Source organism: Montipora capricornis, chromosome 9 (assembly GCF_036669925.1).
Source record: "Montipora capricornis isolate CH-2021 chromosome 9, ASM3666992v2, whole genome shotgun sequence".
Classification (NCBI taxonomy): Eukaryota; Metazoa; Cnidaria; class Anthozoa; order Scleractinia; family Acroporidae; genus Montipora; species Montipora capricornis.
The window spans coordinates 50,666,114-50,667,177 of record NC_090891.1 but is presented as its reverse complement, the minus strand read 5'-3'; positions in this window follow the sequence as shown (position 1 = coordinate 50,667,177).

The following is a 1,064-nucleotide window of genomic DNA, read 5'->3' as shown; positions in this document are numbered from 1 at the left end:
AATTTTCCCCACTCGTCTTTCAACTGGGTAGCCTTCACAGCAGATTCTGAATAAAAGTGGTCTGCCACTGTTTTCATATCAATTTCACCATAGTCGGAAAAACCGACACCTCCAACATCTGGAACTGACAATGGATCAAAGACTTGAAATGCACTGACAACAGGCAAGGATTCCTGAAATCTGTCGTTGATGTTAGATACTAAGCATGTGATGTACTTGGATAACAGGTCAGACAGCTGCTTCTCTGTTCCCTGGTTCATCTCTAGTGGTCTAAGCTCTGACAACTTCTGTATCACTGATGGCTTAGCTGAATTGTCAGAGCTTGAAGCATTTGTTTGGTTGCTTGTGGCCTTTTGCACGGCAGAGATGAGTTTAAGTCTTCCATTAACAGGGTCCAAATCAGCTTTAACATTTTCTTTAACATGTCAATTGTGTAGTCAACAGATGATTGCACAGTTGAGAAATTGCTGTACTGAAAAGTTTTACTCAATTTTGAGAGCTCTGGGAGAACTTCTTTCAAAATGTAAGCTGTTCTTAAGAATTTGGTTGTTCTTATTTCATGAAGAAGACCTTTAGCTGTAGGATCACTTGCTAATAACTCTGAGAGTGTAATGAGAATAGCTGCATAATTGGCATACACTGCTTGTGTTGCAGCATCAAAGGAAAGCCATCTCATCAGGCAAGCTTTCTTCAACTTCTTATGAGCTTCCTTGCTAACGTTGTCTGACACACTCAATTCCTTCATTTCAATTTGGACTTTCAGGTAAAGTGCTGTTCTTTTGGGAGAGTTCTAAAAGTATTTTCACAGTTGCTTCATCCAATTTTGAACTGTAGTGATATACTTTATATCCTTTGCTGTGTCTGTACATGAAAGAGCAAGGTGGTGAGCTAAGCAATGAACATTGATGAGGGACTTGTTAACTCTTTCCTTTAAAAGTGCAGCAACACCTGATTTATGGCCCGTCATCACACTTGCTCTCTTAGTAACAATTGATGCCAGTTTATTCAGCTCAAGTTTGAGAGACAAAAGCTTTGTCGTGGCAACTGTATAGATAGTGTTTGCA